The 21,261-nt window shown below is 46.0% G+C and overlaps 1 protein-coding gene across 18 annotated transcripts in view; it reads right to left on the bottom strand.

Annotated features, from left to right (window-relative positions):
* PCDH15 (protocadherin related 15) overlaps window positions 1–21,261 on the bottom strand; it is a 1,100,829-nt gene that overhangs the window by 905,359 nt on the left and 174,209 nt on the right. For 8 of the 18 annotated variants that reach the window (XM_075423213.1, XM_075423210.1, XM_075423223.1 and 5 more), the window contains exon 1: window positions 16,454–16,660. The exons of 1 other annotated variant lie outside the window; for it this stretch is intronic. The gene's annotated coding sequence lies outside the window, so the exon portion shown is untranslated. Of the gene's footprint in view, window positions 1–13,740; window positions 13,893–13,914; window positions 14,079–14,547; window positions 14,635–16,453; window positions 16,664–21,261 lie in introns of those variants that run through there. 9 more of the 18 variants (XM_075423219.1, XM_075423225.1, XM_075423216.1 and 6 more) reach the window with 6 other exon arrangements.

Here is a 21,261-nt window from a genome sequence, read left to right as displayed (position 1 = left end):
TCCTTTTTCTAGTGAGGGGCCAAAACTGAACACAGCACTTTAGGTGCGGCCTCACCAGTGCCCAGTACAGGGGCACCATCACCTCCCTGCTCCTGCTGGCCACACTACTCCTGATACAAGCCAGGATGCCATCGGCCTCCTTGGCCACCTGGGCACACTGCTGGCTCATGTTCAGCCAGCTGTCGACCAACACCCCAAGGTCCTTTTCCGCTTGACAGCTTTGCAGCCACTCCTCCCCAATCCTGTAGTGTTGCATGGGGTTGTTGTGACCCCAGTGCAGGACTTGGTATTTGGCTTTGTTGAGCCTCGTAAACATGACCTCGGCCTGTTGATCCAGCCTGTCCAAATCTTCTGCAGAGCCTTCCTACCCTCAAGCAGATCGACACTCCTGCCCAGCGTGGTGTCATCTGCAAACTTACTGAGGGAGCACTCAGTCCCCTCATCCAGATCATTGATAAAGATGTTAAACAAGGCTGGACCCAAAACTGAACCTTGGGAACACCATTCATGACCACCCACCCACTGGATTTAACTCCATTCACCACCACTCTCTGCGCTCGGCCATCCAGCCAGTTCTTTATCCAGTGAAGAGTCCACCCATCCAGACCATGGGCAGCTAGTTTCTCCAGGAGGATGCTGTGGGGAACAGTGTCAAAGACCTTACTAAAGTCCAGGCAGATGACATCCACAGCCTTTCCCTCACCCACTAGGCGGGTCACATGGTCATTGAAGCAGATCAGGTTGATCAAGCCAACCGGCCTTTCATGAACCCATTCTGGCTGGGCCTGATCCCCTGGTTGTTCTTCACATTCCCGGTGAGTGCACGCAGGATGAATCACTCCATAATCTTACCCGTCACCGAGGTCTGGCTGACAGGCCTGTAGTTCCCAGGTTCCTTCTTCTGGCCCTTCTTGTAGATGGGTGTCTCATTGGCAAGCCTCCATCCAGTCATCTGGGACCTCCCCTGTTAGCCAGGACTGCTGACAGATGATGGAGAGTATCTTGGCCAGCTCCCTCGGCACTCTCATGTGGATCCCATCCAGCCCCATAGACTTGTAAGTGTCCAGGTGACATAGCAGTTTATTAACTGCTTTCTCCTTGATTATGGGGGTTTTGTTCTGCTCTCCAGCCCTTTCTTCCAGCTCTGGGGGCTGACTACCCTGGCAGTAACTGGTCTGACTATTAAAGACTGAGACAAAGAAGGCATTAAGTACTTCTGAGGCATCAGCCTTGTTCTCATCCTTGGTGGCAGTGTTTCCCCCCTGCATCCAATAATGGATGGAGATTCTCCTTGGCTGTCTTTCTGTTTTTTATGTATTTGTAAAAACTTTTTTTGTTGTCCCACTAGGGAAAATTATTTTACTGAAAGAGTGGTCCGACATGAGAATAGGCTGCCCAGGGAGGTGGTTGAGTCCCCATCGCTGGAGGTGTTTAAAAAACATGTAGCTGTGGCACTTCAGGATATGGTTTAGTAGGAATGGTGGTGTTAGGTGGACGGTTGGACTCAATTTTAGAGGTCTTTTCCAACCTATGTTTCTATGATTCTGTGATCATTGAGCTCTATACAATCGAAGCAGCTCCTAACATACAGAGCCACCCCACCATCTCTCCTTCCTTGCCTATCCCTTCTGAAGAGCTTATAGCCATCCGTCACAGCATTCCAGTCATGAGAGTTGTCCCACCATTTTTCTGTGATGGCGAACAAGTCATAGCTGTCCTGCTGCACAACGGCTTCCAGCTCCTCCTGTTTGTTGCCCGTGCTACATGCATTGGTGTAGGTGCACTTGAGCTGGGCTATCGATCTCACTCTCAACACTAGCACACCAATCCTGGGCTCATCTCTAGTGAGACGGGCGACGTCCCCTTCCCCATTCAAACCTAGTTTAAAGCCCTATCAATGAGCCCCACCTGCTCATGGGCAAGAATCTCTTTTCCCCTTTGAGACAGTTGGACTCCATTTGTCACCAGCAGGCCAGGTAAACCTCCCCACAACCAAAAAAACCCAGAATTCCACTGAGAACACCAGTCTCTGAGCCACCAGTTAATCAAGTGAGTCTTCCTGTCTCTTTCAGTGCTCTTCCCTGCCACTGATGTGATTGAGGAAAACACTACCTGTGCCCTTGATCCTTCAATCGGTTGCCCCAGTGCCCTGAAGTCCCTTTTGATGGCTTTTGGACTTCTCTCTGCGACCTCATCACTGCCAAATTGCATAACCAACAGCTGGTAATAATCAGAAGGCCGCACCAGACCAGGGAGTTTCCTAGCAACATCCCTAACCCAGGCCCCAGGGAGGCAGCAAACTTTCCCGTGGGATGGGTCTGGTGGGCAGATCGGGCCCTCTGTTCCCCTCAGAAGGGAATCGCCTATGACAATTACCCTCCTTTTTTTAACAGAAGCAGTCATAATACTTGGGGCTGACTGACTCACCTTAGGCAACCCCCTGGATGGACCTTCACCCACATCTTCATTTGCCGGGCCCTCACATTCCAGAGCCCTGCATCTGTTGTGTAAGTGCAACTGGGAAGGTAAAGTAGGCTGGGAGGGAATTCACCTGCCTCCCCGAGCAGGGACCCATTTCCCTTCCCCACGGTCTTTTAGATCCCCTCCTTCTGCTTGGTGGCAAGACAGGAGGGAGTCCTCTGCTGCTTGTGGAGCTGCCTCCTGCTGCCTCAGCCGCAGGGGCGGCAGGGTGCAGCTCCACCAGTCAATCTCTCTCTCACACTCCCTGATGTTCCTTAATCTCTCCACTTCCTTTCAGCTCTGCCACCAGGATGAGCAGATCACTCACCTGCTCACACCAAACACAGCTGCTGTCTCTGCTGCCCTCTAGTACCAGCGCCAGTCTCAGGCATTCCCTGCAGCCGGAGACCTGGACAGCTGTACATTTGTGTGGGACCTCCATCTGGGTCCCCACGCTCTTTCTGGCAATAGCTTTCAAGCGAGTGGAAACCATGGTTAGGTTTTCTCCTGGGAGGGCAATGACCACTAGTTGAGTTACCCTTTAGAGCCAGGATGGTGACTGCGCCCTGCCCACACGCCTTCAAACTGACACACCACGCCATTCTGGCATGCCACACCCTGGGTCCTGCTCCTGTATGTGACGGGGTTTGGCCGCCGTCACTCTTGTCCCCACCGAAGCGGAGTCAGAGATGCCGCTCATCAGACTCTCACTCTTTCCTGCCCATGGTGTAATTGTAATGGTGTAATGGTAATTGCATGGTGTAATAATCCTGCCTATGGTGACATTATGTGATGTAATCCCACGCTGAAAGATCCTTCCCTCCTTCTTGAGTGCCACAGTCTCATCCAAAAATGCCATAACCAAGGGCAAGAAACTGCTGCAGCAGGCAACCTAAATGCAAACACTGTGGTTTGGTTCAAAGGCCTCACTGCATTTGAATATGCAATGGCACATATTCTTCTCAGGACAGAAGGAGAAAACGAAAGTGCCGCTTGGAGGGTAATGGTAACTTCCAAAGTCTGCTGCTAGGGAACTACATGGCACTGTTGTTGGTGCATCAACACGATCTACACCAGCAACAAGCAGCACTTTATTCTTAACCCCGCAAAATTACTTATGCTAAAAATAATGAAGGGACCAACAATGGGCAATCTGTTAGTTTCTGTGGCACTATCTGCTACCAGTTTGCGGATTAAAGCATTTTCCCCACCGCTCATCTAAAACAGTTGTAGCCAGCCTTGATAACATGACCAATGTGTTACAGTCATCACTTCCTACCAGCTCCCTTCTATGTCTCTCCCCGCAGAGTCTACGGCTTTGAGCATAATGTTAATTCAAAGAAAACTGAGTAATGGGGAAAAGGAAACAGTGTTTCTACAGATGCGAACGTCATGTAAATGTCAAACCTCATGTTAAAATTTGGTTAGAAGACTGAAAGGGAAATAGTATCTCTATAAGTAAATCAGCACACTAACAATAATATCAGCCTGCCTGCTTGCAGCATAACCTTAGTGATGGATTTCACTGTTCTTAATTTTCCATGTAATATTAAGCTGTAACTGATTTTGTTAAAAGATCACATATAGCAATATAAGAACTGCAAACAAATGTTTGTTCACAAGATGGATCTACACAGTCTGAGCACTAAAGTCCTTGAGTGCTGTGCCTACAACACTCTGTCAATTCAAGAAAATTTTCATTTCTTTTTCATTACAAATAAATGCCCAGCAACTTGGAAAGACCGGGAATGTATGCACCCATTCATCTCTATGTACCTGTGTCAGGGGAAACAGAAGGTGGCTTCACATTAAGCCCAAAAAAGCAGAATTCCAGCAGACACTAAATGTATAAAGATAAACTTTGGAGACCAATTCATTACAATTTTGTCTCAGAAAGGTAATATTTTTCTAAGACTGCACAACCCCACTTGCCACATTTCTTGATGAACCTTACGTATTAACTGCTCTTGTCTCAGGAACTTACTTTCTACTAAGGGACTTCAGTTCTGCTCACTTCATGAGGCTGGACATGTGCTAGACTACCTCAAGTATTTCAACAGCTGCAGTAACAGGAGTATGTTGTGACACAGGGGCAGAGACATAATTGTGTACAGAGGCAGTAGAAAGTTGTTAGATGAACAGAAGCTACTGATTTTAACTACAAGTTAAATACTTGCTTCATTCTAAAATACTGAGACAGAAAAATTCTACAGTAGCACACGTTAGCAAACACAAAGTTAGAGGGAAAAAAAATTCCCAGCCACTTGACACTTCTTCATTCAGCTTTACATGCCCCCACCAAATCACCACCACTACAGATTATGTAGGGTCTAACTCTGACACAATCAAGGCCAGCCTCAATTCAGTTCAGAATGAATCTCAAAACAGTCCAGCAATTGCCCCGAACCAATTACTTTCTATTCAAAATGCAGCTTCTTAGCCCCAGATTGTCTTAGGTGCATATGCCTCACAGAAGGTCAACTTCATTTTGCACTAGCCTTGACATTTTAGTTACCTGTTGTGCCATCAAAATAATTTGCTAATTTCTTCCACAAAAGTTACACAAGGACATCTTCAGAGAGACCATGGAATTTCATGCCCTTGATGATATCCTCACTGGTTGACAGTCCAAACCATAGACTTGTCACTATCTCGACAATTGGTGAGAGGGCAAGAGGACATAACATCCATGTCTGTGATGGATGGTTCCCTTTAGTTTGAGACTCCCTTAATTGCCAGAATTATTTTTTTGGTAATCTGCCTTCAAAGATACTAGAATAGGAACATTATGAAAGACTCAAAGAGAGATTATTGTACCCCCCCAAAAAAAAATACAGCGTTATTAAGGGATTTCAGTAATCCTCTGTCCTTTACTTTCAATGAGGCAGACATAGGCACTATCTTCCACTGTTTCATTGCTCTTTGAAGTTATAATCAGGAAGAAATAAAGTAAAAAGGGAAGTAAGTTGCAGTGGCGGTGGACAAAGCTTCAATTCATTATGAATTTCATGCACAGTCTGACTCATCTATTCAGAAGTTTCAGTCCCACCAGTGTACTTCAGACTACCTTCCCAAATGAAAAAAGACCACCGCAACAGTAGCTCAGCTTTTCTGGCCCTCCTGTAGCTGCCATATTGTTAAACTTCCCTTACCCAGATAAGCCCCTAGATAAATCTAGACGAACTGCTAAGAAAAGGAGGAACACCACTCACCACCAGCCTTTCACCTCCCTCTACTTTGCTTCCTGAGCTGGCCGCCAAACAGAAAGATACCATATAGTGACAGAGGCTGCTGCAGAATTCCTGGAGGCTGTACACTCTGCTTCTACTCCCAGGTGCAGTGGTGCCTATGCTTTCAACAGGAGTTAACAGTATCTTATTCTCTGTACTGATGCTGTGAAAAGTCAAAGTTAAAGACTCAATAAACAATAAAATAATAAAAACTACCAAGAACTAGAAAATATCATTAAAGCTACTTTGTTATAGCTTCACGTTTCTTACGATCCCTTCTATCAATGGTTTTCCAAATTACAAAGAATTTTATGAGCTCAAGTTCTGCCCCATAATTCACCAGTCATAGATCCCATTTTATTAAAGAGTATACAGCTTTAAAAAAACAAAACCCTGATACAGCCACCATCTGAAATTCACCAGGTGCATTTATCCAGATCTTACTCAGTTATAAGTACTTATGTAAATAACCTTGTTTCACATTAAATGTTAAAAGATTTTTTTTTTAAACTAGAAGTTTTATTCTCATGAAATGTCTTGCTCTCAGATGCTGGTGGGGACAAAAAAGATATGTAGAAGAGAGGTAAAGAAAGGCTACTGAATAAGATTACTGCTCTGTGATTGCTTTGGGCACTTTTGGGCACTTTAAAGGGGGGAAAAAAGGCCAACTTAAGTCAAATCAGTGAGTACTGGAGAGTTCCTTGACTATCAGAATGGCAGTAATTTTGTTATTATGAACAAATTTATACCAGTGAACATATGAGTAACAGAGTTCAGACTGTTCTTGAAAGATTTAAAGATCTTATTTGTGAATGTTAAATAGCTTAAAGCTCTCATAAGCTAAATCGATACAGAAACCAGTCGGTGCTTCTTTGAAGGCAACAAGTGCTATGCAGACACCTTCATGAGCAGACAACAGAAAGCTGAAGAGGGTGTGCACATGCAACCCACGCAACTAAAGTAGTCCGAGATACTCTCAATAGCACAAACTCAGTAAAGCATTTAAAATCCGGTCAGTTTATTTCAAAACAACTCGGATATTTTGAATTTTACTTTCAGGTATTTTAGGAAGAGGCCATGTGATAATTTGCTGGGTCCCAATGTGGGCTTGTATCACAGATTGCATTTAATTTCCATGTAATCATAGACAAGACTTTCACTGACATCATGCAATCAGGCTCCAGTTAAACCTATGCCAAATCACAGAACTTGTTTGTGGTTGACCATGACCCTCTCACAGCACCTCCTATTCAGCACAGGGGTTCTCTTAGCAGAGCTCCCCCCACACTAAGAAACCACAGGTCCAGAGGACTCTTCTGATGCAAGAAAGGCAGAAACAATTATTGCCTTAATAGATTGCACACAGTGACATTCAACAATTGCAAGAACACATGAATATTCAAGTACCACATAAACCAAACCTTTACATTTGCAGAGAGACTACAACCAGACTCTTGTGTTTCTACAATTGGCAATCAAAAATATTTTTTTATTAATGCTTTAAGACTATATAGGTTCTTATTTAGTACATTTAACTTCTGCTCACCCATCTACCACCTTTCTTTGAGAGAGACTAAAAAATAAAAACAAAATTCAGAACTTTGTATTTCTGCTTCAAGTCATTAATTTTTCCTCGTCATACACATGGCACTTAAGCTGTCAATATGTAATTCTATTAGAGTGTGGGTTTCATTTCTGGCTTGTGTTTGCACTCATTTTAGATGTAACAATAAATATAAAATATATTATATTCCAATTATATTCATTGTGCTGTCTCACAAATATTTTCTTTCCTCAAACTTGCAATCTCTGTTTGCAGACAGCAGCAGAGAATAAAGATGTAAATTTTTTTATGTTGTCAGATACTTGGAAATCTTTGGTGTCTGGTGGTGTAAGTTATTTATTTCAAGCTTTGCTATCACTTAAGTGTAAAAACTGAAAGAAAAAATATCAAGATAATCTTCATAAACTTCAAATTCATTTTGCTAGATGAAGCACAGGTCAGTTCAGTGGAGACTCCTAGGAGTAAGTATCTGCCACAGTACTTAAGAATTCAAACACCATCACAGTTAACCAGAACATACCTATATATATGCTTAGCTATGCAGCTAGGATATTGCCAAGTGAAGCATGGATTAGCATAGAACTGAAAAGCAGTGACTTTACTGCCATTCAGCAGGAGCTGCTGGCCCAGCACTTGCAAGGTCTTTTCCAGCTTCAGCTGAAAAGTTCCCCAGCTTGTCCCCATACTCTCATCACTCACCTCTCCCAAGATCTGTTTCCCAGTCAGCCTTACTGCTACTGCATTTCGATAAAACCAAATCGGATTAGTTTAAACAGCTACTCCGGAAGATCTGAGCTAGTGGTAACCCAGAGGAACAGTCTCCATAGCTATCCCTGACAGACTCAGAAGCGTCTATGAGGTTTGGTGTATTCGTCACCATTCTGTACCAGAATGACCAGCTTTAAGGTTACAGTCACGTATAAGTTGTTTACAGAAAATGGGCAAAATGAAGTTAAAAGAAAGCTCAGTCAAAACCACCAAAACTAGATCATCAAAACACTCAAGGGGAGGGGAAGGAAGGTATGGGTTTTGGGTTGGTTTGTTTGTTTTTTAAAGCATCTCTCTCCTACTTCTGGCAGGACGTAATTAATTTCTTTTTTTAGAAGAGATTTATTTTTTCCACAAGAGCCATAAAGAACATCCTTCACAAAAACATTCTGCCCATTACTCTAAAATACATCACCGAAATTTTAACAGCTCTTGTAGCAGCAACATACAGGGACCTGCTCTCATTACATTTGCTTGACTAGGGAAATACCCCTGCAAATAAGAAAAGTTAATATAGAGATTTGCAAGAAGAGAGCACAATGCGGCCTGTTATCACCCCATGTCGCTGCTCATCAGCCAGCAGAATTTGGAGCTGCTGGTCCAAATAATATCCTTACATTAAAATAGAACTGTTAGCTTTCAAATAAGGTGGCTCCCCCATTCCTACGATATCAGATGGATATCAGAGAAATCTGGAATCACACAACCCCCTGGTAGCATGCAAGTGCTGTAAGGTGGCACAGAGTTGGTGATATCTGAGCTGTTGCAGGCAAGGCTGGGAACTGGCCTGCAGCTCAGCAGCCTTCATGGAGCATTCCCACAGGGTAGCTCACAAGACATCCAGACCTTCTACAGGAGTATCTCCCTATTACCAAAACACAACCAAGTGCCAGATGGAAGACAGCAACCACTGAGACAGAAGCCCTGTTTGTCAAGATACAGGGAGGGTGAAACTGTAGGTAAACAGAAAATCCTGTAATGAACTATTCAAATTATGCCGGCATGCTGGAATTAATATTCATATTTTTGTAAAAAGCACCACATGAAATTTAACAATGGAGCAATAAAAGACCATAGTCCTACATCTCATCCAGAAGAACAGATCACTAAAACTCTGCAATGGTTTTGCACTGAACCCTAATTTGAATGGGAACCAAGAAAGAGTATCTTCTGTTCAAAATGTGCGACGAGGTATCACATGAATGAAGGGAATGAGAAAACCAATAACCTGGCTTTGCAGGAAAGCTCCCAAGTTACCTCAATCAGAAGTCTGTAAAATGAACGTTTTAACAACCCATCTCAACACAGCCCTCCCAGATCCTCAAGCAGTGCTATTTACACGTTCAGTCTTATACCCTGGGTCTTAAACCACTTTGTACAGATTTTTTTTTTTTTGCTTTTTAAGGTAGAAATGTGCGCTAATGTGTATTTCTGGAAAAACAAATCTCATCCACAAATTCTTATCCAAATCTGACTGCCTAACAACCAAAATAATAAAGGCACTGATAGAAGTAGTGGGCTGTATGTTTCTCTCCTACTAATAAAATCACTTCAGCAAGAGTAGTACTTTAGTGCTTAAACATGATCTTCACATTAGAAAGGACTCACTGCTGTTTTACTAAGATGGCTCCTGAAGCTGTTTTATCAGGAGTATTTTTGTCCTTACATCCTTCCCAAATGCCTTCCAAAATCTTTTTACCAGCTTTTATCAGTTAGCTTTGTCTTTTTATTCCGTTTCTTCTCCAGATACGGTTTTTCAGGTTAGAAAATATAACATATGAACTAAATAAAAAATAAACTAGTACTTCACCAGTGACAGAAAATAACTGCAGTCTTTGTGGCACTTTACTTTGAACTTCCCTGTTTCTCTTCTTTTTTCTTTGCCCTTCAGACTGCACTATTTCAGGGAAATCATTTGAACCAAGACTGTGTCTTTCTACGTTGCAGGGCATTCTCTTGATGACAGACAAAACAGGCTGGAGAAAGACAGCAGTCCGTGGCCCTTCCTCAGGCGAACATCCACTACAACAAGGTTTGCTTGTTTGAAGTTCCAAGTAAAATTAGGAAAAAGCCCAGGATTCCTCTGTTCACCTTTAGGCTAAGATTCCAATCTTGACACTACTAACGTAAACTCCCAATAACAGCATTATTTCAGAGTAGTTATTCCCAGTATGAGCCAGCACAGCTGAGATCAGAGTTTTAGACACAAGGTGGGAGAGCCTGACTGTCACCTGGCTCCTAACTGCCCTGTGTTGTCACCACAGCTGCGGCATCCTCACCAAGATACACCATGTCTGCTTGGTCATTAACTACCCTCAAAACCCCCCCAAAGCATTACCCAGCAGAGACAAAGTTCTTCCAAAAAACCCAAATCAAACAAAAAAAACCCCAATTACAACCTTCATCTGCATTTCCAATCCAGCCTAGAGTGCAGAGGGGGCTGGCTCCCTTGCTCATCTCCCCCCTCCACAATACCGGGGCTTTGATGCATTCTAGCACCTCCAGCGAAGATCACCAACATCAGCCATCACGGCAATCACACCGACCAGGTCGAGTCTCTGGCAGCAAGGGAATCTACGGGGGTCCAGAGCAAATGCAGCTACTCTACAGCTATAGATCACCCTTCTCAAATGCTCTAATGGCTCTTCCCTTCTCAGGTGCATCTAGGAAGAATACCCTTCTCCCTTCCACACTCAAAGGTGTACGTTTTGTGCATATATAGGTGTCATACAAAGGGTCAGATTGATAAATTTTATATATAGAAAACAGATACTATTTTAAATTACTTTAGCTCTTATTCAAAGGTTTGTCACCAGCAATTAAAAGTATTTGTTCTAACTTCTTATGTGTTACAGTTTGAAAATAATTCAGTCAGGTATGCAGTCACCAAAGAACAGCATGTAATCCTAACAGCTAGAAAACATAAACCCACTGCCAATCGGGTTATACTAACTGCCTGAACTGCCAAAAGACAAATCAAATCCAATTACTGCTGAGTTAGTATTTATTGCAAAGTCTCTCATAACAAACCAACTTAGCATCGAAACTTGCAGGAGCATCTTCTCTCCCAGAAACCTGCTCTGTTGTACTCGTACAGGCTTTTTAGGCACTCAATGTATCCTTCTCTAAAAGACTTCATATCAACAAATGTATAAAATAGAATGCTCTAGTAGCAGCAAAAGGAGCAATATATACCTGCAAAGTACTTTCTTCCCTTCATCAATTAGTTGATTAGCTATCTTTAATTAAAACAGGAAGCTCTGATTGCAGGATTTTGAGCAACAGTCCTTTTCGCTTTAACTGCTGTTTTCTGTGCTTCACATACTGAGTTCATAAACTATTAATAGGACAGAACTAGCATACCTGGGTTTAAGTCTTAAACAGCATTTTGGCTAGATCCAGATCTCAAGCTTGAACCAGTCAGAGTTACACATCTGCATGCTGTAAGTACTGAGAAGTACATCTTAATTAGCTATTAGTTCAGTTTTCAGCTACGCCCTCTAAGTTCAGGCGATAACCAGCTGGGTCACACAAAAGCAATGCCTCATTTTGCCACAGGTCTGTTAAGCTTACTTGAAGTTATGACGAAGATCCAAAAGTCACTTTCATGAGGTTAAAAGGTTTAGTTTGCCAAACCAATGGGTTTTATATCAGACTTACAGTTACAGCTGAACTAAGACCAGAATTTACTTTCCTGTTTTCAGATTTTGATGCTCAGCTGGACAGAGGCTCTGATGCAAGCACAAACATAAAAACAAAACAAAAAAAGGAAAGCTAACATTTGTACTATTTTCCTGCTTAAAAGCATTTTAACTAAGGCCAAATTGTTTACAAAAGTTTACTAAATCCATGAAAGGAAAAGCATAAAGCTACTAGTTTTATTTCCTTCACCTGTTTGCTAACAACAAGCAGAGTTTTAACAACAAATTAAGCCCAGTGTTTGAAGGTGTTCACAAATGACTGAAATAACAGAGCTCAGGGGTAAATCTCCATACCTATCAGGCTTCTAAGGCATTGGAAGCAGGAAGGGAGCAATAAGAGAGGCCTGAAAGATCCTACTTTCTGGGAACGTGTCCCACCAAGTACAAATGTAGCTCCTGAAGAATACAGGTCCCAGTAGCAATACATAAGGAGCTTAGGGAAGATTTAATTCTAAAATTGAGGGAAAAGAACTCAGACCAAATTCTAACTCCTGTCTGATATCCATGTTCTGAAATCAACCCTTGTAAAGTTCTGCTTCCCCCAATTCAGTCCTGTATCTCCTTCTGAAGTGCAAAACTGAACTCTACAGTATGGCTCCCACACCCCCATCCAGCAGCGCAGTGTAGCTGTCCCAGCAAACCGACACCAAGGTGCTGGCAACCCCAAGCTATCCTGCAGAGTAACAAATGCATATACGCCACGGATACACAATGTAGCAACTCAAGACTTTGTGCTTCGGGCTTCCATTAGGGTATAGAAAAAAACAATGCCTAAAGAGCAGATTTAAGCAACCCATGCATACGCTTATAGAACTGGTAGATGGTGGACCAATAAACAACAGTATGTTCTCAGAAAGCTGATTGAAACTCTTTATCTGCAAAATGCACACTGAATTGGTACTCACTTTTAAAGATAATTAGGAGGTTGCTCTAGGTAACTACTCCCATTTTAAAAAAGGAACTAGACAAGCTTATGCTTTTCCAAATACATGTAGGTAGTGTCATTTCAAAGTTACAGAAAAAGTACTTATCGTAGCAGGATGTGAAAAGCTGCACTATTAAACTTTGAATAACAACTTAAGCAAGCTTGATCAGACTCTAAGCATCCCTTTACCAGTCTACTATCTCTCTCTTGAAAAGAGAAAAGCCCTTAAGTACATACCAACTACAGTCACTGTGCCTTCCAGAGGGTGGCATCAGGGGGCTTGTCAGATCAACAGCAGCTGAAGCAAAGGGGTAGAGGCTGTAGTCCCCGATTCGGAAGTAACCTGCCTCAAATTTTGTGACACACCAAAAAGTTTAAAGCAAGATGGATTTCCACACCGTTAATGTACATCCTGGGTTATGCATGTGACAAGACTGACACTCCTGCTGCAGTACCAACAGGTTCCCGTTGCCTCTTTAGAAGGCTGAGAAAAAGCACCTCATTTACATTACGTGATTGACTAGCCATGCAGATTGGGCTTTGCTGGGAAGCGGGAAGAGATAGCATCTTTCAGAGAGAACTGAATTTGGAAGAGGTACAGAGCAGGAACAGTTTGCATTCATTCTCAGCTTGCTACGTGGGATCTTGAGAACATTTCCTTTACCACTTCAACTATACAGTCTGATTTTATTTTTAAATCTCTTTTTTCCCCAGTTTCCAACCATCAGAACAGAAAATAGTTCTCAGATGAAGTGAAAAACATATTCACTTAACCCACAGAGTAGTCCGAGAATTTTACATGTCACGAACCTCCTCCCATCCCAGGGACCGGTGGGAGGAAATGCTTCCACCTGAACTTTTAATGATGGGGGTGGGAGCAGCCTGCCCTGCAAACACAGGGAGTTCCCCCCCACCTCGGTGGAGCCCAAACAAGTCAATGTGAATCACCTTATATCTAACCACCCCTCCAACCGCCGCACACCTCACTCCAAATTGACGTCCACACAATTGTCATTAATGGCCACTGCTGACACTCGTTAAGGGTCAGGAAAGCAGGCACCTGCCCCCAGACAACACCACCCACACGCCTACCTCGTTCTTCCGAAGGTAATCTTGCATTCCTCGGGCTCCAGCCCACAAGGCTGACTTCATCGCGCATCTCTCAAGTTAGCACAACATTTCTAACACAGAGCTCCGATCAGCCACAGGGAAGGATAAAAACCAGCGGGGTGTGCAAAAGGCAGGCACCAGAGTCACATCACCTACCAGGAGCCAGGGGACCAGGGTCACCCTGCCGATTCTGCTCTCAGCCTACTGCTGCAATCCCACTCCTGAAGCATCCACCGGGCGTTCCGAGACCGAGAAGGCGTTTCCCGGCAGCTCTACAAGGAGCTTCCCCTCTTCCCCCGCAGGACTCCCCGATGCCCGCAGGGCTGAGGCACTCGGGGAAAGGCAGCAGACAGGCACTCGGCTTCGCTCCGCTTCCCCCAGACGAGCTCGGAAATGAGGTGTAACAGCAGCCTCTCTCCCGCGCCAAGCGTTACCGGAGCAGAATGCTAACCGGTTCATTTATTTTACCGATTACCATATGCAGACATCGAAGTCTAAACACTGCATTTCTTCCACTAGCCCTTTCAAATTAACCCTACGCTTTAAAGCAACACGACAACGCTCGAGGTCACCTCCTCCGCTCCGCCCGGCGGCAGGGACCGGCGGGGAAGGAGGGCAGGAGACGAGCGTTCGCCCTCGGCGGAGGAGGCTCTCCCGGCTCCGGCCGCGGAGCCATGCCCCTGCCGAGCGGGGAGTCTCTGGGCTAGGGCAGCCCGACGAGCGGCGGCCGCGCAGGTCCAGCCCTTCCCCGCGGCAGCTTCGCCTGCACCTCCCTCCCCCGCGACCTACCCCTTTCCGCCGGGCGCCGAGAAACTTTCCGCGGCGGCGAGGAGCGGGACGGGGCCAGCGGCGCCGCAGGCCCCGGGTCGGTGCGGAGAGCGGGGGCAGCGCCGCCGCCGCTCCGCCTGCCGCTGGCCAACGCCGGCTGCGGGCGGCTGCGCTGCGGCGGGGCCGCGCAGGGGCGGGCGGAAAACTTCGAGGCTGACAGGGGGAGCGGGGAAAGCGCAGCGGCTTCCCCAGAGGCGGAGCGGGCCGGGGAGCACCGCGGGCTCACCCCGGCGGCCGGCGCTGCCGCGGCTCCCGGCTGGGCGAGCGCGGTGGAAACGCTGCGGCGCGGCTGAGGGGATGCTGGTGCCCGCCTCCCCGCTCCGCGCTTTATGCATCGGCAGGGGAAAAAAAAAGAAAGGGAGGAAGGAGGGCTGGGGGAGCAAAGGGGCGGCGGGAAGCACGAGCATTAGCGAGGGCTTTGGGCATCCCTGCCTCGGCAGCCAGCTCTCCGCAGCCTCCGGGATGGAGCCACCGTCTCCCTCGCAGCTCCCCCGCCCCGGCGAGCACACCCGGGGAGCGAAGGGGACGGGAGAGAGGGCCGCCGGGCGGCCTCGGCTCGGAGGCTCCCTCGCTCCCTCCGGCCGCGCCTGCCTGCGCCTCACCCCCTTTCCGCGCTGCCCCCGGGCCGCGAAGGGCGATGCTCGGCGGCACCAGGAAGACAACCTCCGCCGAGCCCGCTCTCGGCTTTTACTGATCCCAACTCCGGACCGACGCGCGTCGGCTGCCAAGTCTGGGTACTTGCTGGCGATGCCTTACCCCCCAGTGCCACCTGTAGGCCTTTTTCCCAGGAGGATGTCTCGGCTACCCTCCGTCGGAATTCAGCGTGAGAAGTTTCAGGCGGTGAATGAACGCCGTGGGGACCTGTTGGCTGTCGGGTTTGCTCTCGGGGTTGCAGGGTTAGCCTCCGCGGGCTTCCACTCCTCCCCGAGAAGGTCCCACACAAGCCTGTGGCAGGAACGCAAGAGGCCCTGCAACGGCAAACCTCTGGGTGTTACCTTAAAGAAGCACATACTTTAATTTCCTAGCAAACAAACTCCAGATTGATTCAGCCACTTAGCACCAATGCAAGGGAAAGATCCCTCGCAGGTGAGCAGCAGCTAAATACTGCTGGTTTCAAATGGAAACGTTCACTTTTTCACACTACCCCCTCTACTCATCTCTCAGGTGGGACAGGACAGACGCTCCTGTTCCCCAAAACACCTGGAAAAGAGCTTTCCTGAGCAACATTAACCAAGTGAATACAATACCCGAGTTTGCCTGGTGAATCACAACAAACTCCCCTCTTGCCTTCAAATCCCTTTATTGGGTTCACCTGTGCTCCTCCCTCATTACCCTGCTGCAGGCAACTCCATCAGCTAAACCACCAACAGCTTTCTGTAAACCCTTTTAAAAAGCAAACTAACAACTCCTGAACTTTCAAGTCAAGATGACCATGTAAATCTCGACTGCCTCGTCTCAGATCCAAACATTAAAGTAGATTTATGAACCACAAATTCTCTGCACAGAAGCTGAATAAAATGCGAGTTTCCCAAGGATTTTCAGATGAGCCTGTTAATTCTTTTGGAATCCTAATCACTAAACCTTCAGAGGACTCAGACCAAATTTCTACAGTACTCAGCATCTTAAATGCGCTGGATACGACTAAAGGAGAAGAGAGTTTAATGTGAGGTCTCCCCCGGCAAGCGGGATGCCGCAAACTGTTACCACACTTCAGTGCTTCTCCCCTGGACAGCGCAATTTAAGCGGTGTTCACCCCCTCCGCGCCGCTCCCTGCCTCCAAGCCGGTGCCGGGAGCCACTCGGGGGCAAGCGACTCCCCCGGTCGGGCGGCCTGGGTGCCAACCCCCGCCGACCCCCGCGCCCCTCACCTCCGCCTCGGTGCCCTCCGACACAGTCCGGGGCGGGGCAGCGCCTCCCCGCATCCGCCGCCTGCTCCAGCTCCGCCAGCAAAGCCGCCGCTGCCGCCGCTCTGCTCCGCGGCGTCACCGAGCTGCGGCCGCTCCCGCGGGGCGGCGCCGCCACCCGGTGGACCTCGGCGGTCTCGGCCTCCCCCTCTCCCTCCTCCTCCTTCCGCGCCGGGCCCCGCAAAGGCGGGCAGGCGGGAGCCGAGCGCTGCCGTGCCGAGGCGAGGCGGCAGGGCTGTCAAACGCGGGCGGATTGTGCCCCCCGCTCGGCTCGGAGGGCCGGTGAACTGCAGCCGCATGCGGCGGGCGGCGGCGGCGGCGGCCGCCCTCCTTCCTTCCCTCCCTACCTGCCGCCCGGCGCGGCCAGTCTCGGCGGCGCAGCGCCCGCTGCCCCGGCACCCCCGGACGCCGGCCGTGGCGGACTGGCGAGCGCGCAACGAGCTTCGCGGGCGTTGTTTACGCTTCCTCACCTCCGAGGCCGGCCCGCTCATGGGAGCGCACAAAGATTGTACGCTGGGTTCAGTCTGCCGCGTTAGGGGAGAAAAGAAACCTACTAGCTTAATTGACAGAGAGAAATGAGCGGCGAGCTGCCACAGGTGTGAACGCTACGGGCGGGATTAGTTTGGGGATGCTGGCATGGGCTGGGAAGTTAACGAGGGGGATGATTTTCATGAAATAAGAACGCATATTAGTTATAGCAGCTGAAGGGGGAAAATAGCATCAGCTCATTAGCAGAAGTGTTGTTTAGGCTTCCACCAATTGTATTTGCACGTTTGTTTTCACATACAAGATATTTGTAAAGATCCTCATCCACTTCCATAGAGGCCCATGAGATTTCTTGTAGTAGTTTATCTGCTTTAAATATGAGCATTTCCTTAATACATGAGCTTTGTAGGCTTAAATGTGAGATTTTTGGTGAACTATCTATCTTAAGTAAAATCTCGAAAAGGCTGGATCAGCAGCTTGTGGAATCGGGGGCTCAGCTATTTTTAATTTTTTACTTCAAGATTTACAGCCTAAACCACCCTGAAATCTCTCCCCTGTCTTTGGGGCAGTATCAGCTTGAGCCCATGATCAACGCAATAGTCCAGGCCAGACTCCTCCACTAAGTACGGGATGCAAAGAACAATTATTAAACAATAAAATTGCAAGAAGACTGAGGTTGGCCAGAGACTCCAGCTATCCCAATGCCATTTCTATTCCCAACACACTTGCGCACATGAAAACATGCATAGGGCGTCCCTCAGAAAACAAGTTCTTCCAGCTGGCTTTTTTCAGGGCTAGCTTGAAAAGTCAGTCTCCCATGCCACCACAGGGAACTGACTGAGGTTAAAAATACCTGTTTTTTTTGTTTTCTAGACTGAGTTTAGCATGGATCAGTTCGCTGATCTCATTTTTTGCAGTGGCCCCACGGACAGACCATTGCGATAGTGCAACTGCAGCGAGTAAGAGCTAGTGATGCAGGCAAGAATACAGGTTAGCAACTATTTAAAGTGGCTCTGATACCAAAAGAAAACTTCCCCAAGCTCCCAAGCCACGTGTTTCTGCTCTTTTCCTTGCTGCAACTTTACTTGACCCTGTGGCATGCCAGTTCAACTCATTAAATCAGCAGAGAACTAACCTAGCAGAGAAAAGCAGAGTTTTCTTCATCTTTAACAAGCCAAGTGGGATCTCTGAGGAGTCAGATAAGCAGTAAAGCCATTGCTGAGCAGGTCAGGAACAAGCAGACCATGCAGGTGGTACAGGACTATCCCCTTCAGCTGCCAGTAGTTAAATTTGCTCAGCCACCCTGTGACCCCGTCTTCTCAATTTCACCTGTATAAATCCAGATTAAATCCCCCAGTTGTAGCTGAGTCCAGAATTTCATCCCATGTGTTCTCTGAAGTCAAAAGCAAAACCTCTATTGATTTAGATGGAGCCTTCTTATATTCCTCTCCCCTACGAAAGTGATAAGAGCATGAATTTTAACCCTGTTATATCCTGGTGCTTAACAGGAATCCTATAAATACTTACATATCAATGTGCACGACGGAAATAAGATCAAAGTTCATGCCTCAGCATCATCTTTAAGCATACAAGTGAATGAAAACCTGTGTAATGACTTTTATTCTCTCTCCTCACATGCTATACTTCACTTCTCTCAGGCTTCTGAAATCTTCAGATTCTTCAAATTAACTACTGGAGGAAGAAAAGAAAGCATAGGGAGGTTGAACATGAGGAAAATATATATATTATTTATATTATTTTATTTATTAATTATATATAAAATAAATACATAGAGACATGTGGGGACCACCGACATGTGGCGTTCCTCAAGGGTCAGTTTTGCAACTGGCACTGATTAACATCTTTGTCGGTGACATGGGCACTGGGACTGAGTGCACCCTCACCCAGTTCACCAATGGCACCAAGCTGAGTGGTGCAGTCAACATACTGGAGGGAAGGGATGCCATCCAGAGGGACCTTGACAGGCTTGAGAGGTGGGCCCATGCAAACCTCATGAAGTTCAACAAGAGCAAGTGCAAGTTCCTGCACATGAGTCAGGGCAATTCCAAGCACAAATACAGTCTCGGTGGAGAATGGATTGGGAGCAGCCCTGAGGAGAAGGACTTGGGGATGCTGGTTGATGAGAAGCTCAGTATGACCCAGCAGTGTGCGCTTGCAGCCCAGAAGGCCAACTGTATCCTGGGCTGCATCAAAAGCAGCTTGGCCAGCAGGTCAAGGGAGGTGATTCTTCCCGTCTACTCTGCTGAGGTAAGACCCCACCTGGAGCCCTGCATCCAGCTCTGGAGCCCTCAGCACAGGAAAGACATGGACCTCTTGGAGCGGATCCAGAGCAGGGCCACAGAAATAATCAGAGGGCTAGAACACCTCTGCTAGGAGGAAAGGCTGAAAGAGTTGGGGCTGTTCAGGTTAGAGAAGAGAAGGCTCCAGAGAGACCTTATAGCAGCCTTCCAGTACCTGAAGCGGGCCTACAAGAAAGCTGGAGAGGGACTTTATACAGGGTATGTAGGGATAGGACAAGGCATAATGGCTTTAAACTGATAGAGGGTAGGTTTAGATTAGATAAAAGGAAGAAAATCTTCACTATAAGGGTGGTGAGGCACTGGCACAGGTTTCCCAGAGACATTGTGGATGCCCCCTCCCTGGAAGTGTTCAAGGCCAGGTTGGATGGAGCTCTGAGCAACCTGATCTAATGGAAGGTGTCCCTGCCCATTGCAGGGGCGTTGGAACTAGATGAACTTTAAGGTCTCTTCCAACCCAAACCATTCTATAATTCTATGATTTGAGCTGGCTGTTGCACTAGCCAGGTATTTCTCACCATCATTACTGGATGAGTCACAGAGATTTTAGCAGAGAATCTTGTTTGCTTATATAAAAGACCTACAAATGCGAGAGCTCAGGAGCTTTTCTACTAATGCAGAATTCAGGAGCATTCAGAAGTACTTGTCACAGTACACAATCTTATTTGAAAAGTAATGCTTTTAATTAGAGAAAGATTTAAATTCTACTTCAAAATTTGGTGGATGATTTTAATAAGAGTAGGAATTACAAGCTAAAGTGTCAAGACCCCATTAATTAAATATTCGCATGTGCTTATACACAATTTAAATGACTCTACCATTTATTTAATCTTAAAATTCAGAGTTGAAAAGCAGATTCACCACTATTTGTTTAGATACGGCTACATTCACTGAGCTCATGCCTTAAGCCTCTCCTTAATCTGTTTTACTACTCAAAAAAATTGCAAACAGGGCAACACCTACTGTTACATCCCTACATTCTCTTCTCTTTTAAAGAACAGTTAATCATAGGAAGAATGTGCAGAGAAGGTTGCAACATTTCCAATTTTTTTCAGTGACCAGCTGTACTGAGAATTTGTTCAAGGATCAACGTACATTTTATATAAACACAATTAAAGCTGTGAATATAATTCTCCCCAAAGCCCCAAATTAAGTTCTCCTAATCCATCGTCTCCTAGTGCTGTTGAAATGAATTGAAATTTTGATACTGATTTTAGTGAAAGCAGGTGCAGCTCCTTTATGTGCTAGTCCATTTCAGGCCGTTTTCTTGTCTGACATTTACAGGTATAAATCCAGAGTAACTCTAGTGACACAATTCAATTGTCCACTAGACAGATACATTATCTTCTAAGACTCCAACCCTCATCCTTAGCTACGCTTTCCTGTTTATTTTTCTTTAAAAGCATCTGAGTCCCATCCTGCCTTCCTGAAGTTAATTAATACAATTTGATAATACTCCCAGATGTAATGTGAGGAGTGGCTGAAGCACCCTCCACTAGTTGTCTGACAGCTTCACACAGAGCTGGAGAAATGGTAATGAATCTACCTGTTCACTAATTAACATTCTCCACCTTAACTCTTGAATTAAGAATGACATCTATTCAGGAAAAAGAGATACCATCCAGCTCCTGTTTGGGAATCAAGTTTAAGAACATATTTTCAAATACATTTATATATATATAAAAATGAAAGCTTTAAGCAGTATATTCGATTCATGACCAGGAGCCATCAAATGTACTGAGTTAGAAGAGGTCTCGTAAAAAAAATTAGTAACACCTTATAACTGGAAGTTTGTAAAGGCAACCCAATTTAGTTGCTATTCTCAATTCTTCTATCATCAACATAAAGCTACTTTTACATTTTATAAAAATATTCATCCAGGGATGTCTGTGCATGTGTGTGTACATAGACATATATGTGTGATGTGTATACTGTGTGCAGTATACACCTGCATGAATTCTGTATCCT

The sequence above is a fragment of the Opisthocomus hoazin genome, chromosome 6, assembly GCF_030867145.1.
Source record: "Opisthocomus hoazin isolate bOpiHoa1 chromosome 6, bOpiHoa1.hap1, whole genome shotgun sequence".
Lineage (NCBI taxonomy): Eukaryota > Metazoa > Chordata > Aves > Opisthocomiformes > Opisthocomidae > Opisthocomus > Opisthocomus hoazin.
The sequence above is the reverse complement of the archived record's forward strand: the minus strand, read 5'-3'. Positions and strand labels throughout refer to the sequence as shown.